The following is a 1,054-nucleotide window of genomic DNA, read 5'->3' on the forward strand; positions in this document are numbered from 1 at the left end:
TCTGCCTGGACACACAGCGAGAGCCTTCTCATTTGCATAAGGGCACCCTAACAGTAGTACTGGTGAGACCCTTCCTGGGGTCCCTTCCAGGGTTGGGTGGTGCTATTCACAGCACGACTCAGTGCTGGGTTTAAGAGGTCTGTCTGTTCTTAAGGTTTAGGAGATGGTTTGTGGTGAAAACCACTTAGGTTGGTCTCAGTATTTAGTTAAGACTTCAGTATTTTAAGGACACATGAAAATCTTTGGCATGGATGAAGGACTATGTTAAGTGGCCAAATTTGTTTCCTAAAGTCGCTCAGGAAACATCCCAATGGCCAACAGCTGATTCGAGAAACCCTTCAAAATGACATTGAGTGGGGACTGGAGCTCTGGGGATTTTGAGGGTAGCGAGGAGGTGTACCACCTCACAGAGCAGCGTGGGGATTTCCCAGGAGGCCCTGCTCAGTTGAGTCACAGGTCCTGTGTTTGACCTGTGGTCTTTTGGAGCGGCAGAGCCTCACTGAGCTGCTAAAGAGGCAGAACGTTCTCCGCTGCCCTGAGATCGCAAGGTTTGTCTGCTTGGGACTAATGGGGGACTAGAGAAGAGAGGATGGGCTGTGTTCTCAGTGCAGATTTCTAGACTGTTCTTCCCTTGTAATTTATAATTTCTATCTCATAGCCCACTACATAAAGATAAAAAAAAAAATGAAGTTGGTCCCCCCACCCCCTTTCCTTTTTCTTTTTCTGGAGATCTTGTGTAGCTCAAACCCTCTGTGTAGCCAAGGATGACCCTGAATTTCTGATTCTCCATCTCCTGGGTGCTAGGATTACAGATGTGAACCACTGTGCCTGACTGAGTACCAGGACTTCATGCATGCTAGGCAGGTACTCTGCCACCTGAGCTTCAGCACCAGCCTCAGAATTTGTTTTTAATTGCCTTGTTTGTCTCTTTGTTTGTTTACAACCTTCAAATCTCAAAATTGGCAAGTGCAGGTCTGTGCTTAAGAAACTTTGACAGTGAATTATCAGGGGTCTTTTTCTTTCTTTTTTTTTTTCTTTCTTTCTTCCTTTTTTT

The 1,054-nt window shown here is 45.7% G+C and overlaps 1 protein-coding gene across 1 annotated transcript in view; it reads left to right on the top strand.

The window, feature by feature from the left end:
- Positions 1–491: 491 nt before the first annotated feature.
- The window catches only part of Tnfrsf9 (TNF receptor superfamily member 9), a 16,050-nt gene continuing 15,487 nt past the window's right edge, over positions 492–1,054 (top strand). The window contains exon 1 of the mRNA XM_031376994.1: positions 492–548. The gene's annotated coding sequence lies outside the window, so the exon portion shown is untranslated. The remainder of the gene's footprint in view (positions 549–1,054) is intronic.

The sequence above is a fragment of the Mastomys coucha genome, unplaced genomic scaffold, assembly GCF_008632895.1.
Source record: "Mastomys coucha isolate ucsf_1 unplaced genomic scaffold, UCSF_Mcou_1 pScaffold18, whole genome shotgun sequence".
Classification (NCBI taxonomy): Eukaryota; Metazoa; Chordata; class Mammalia; order Rodentia; family Muridae; genus Mastomys; species Mastomys coucha.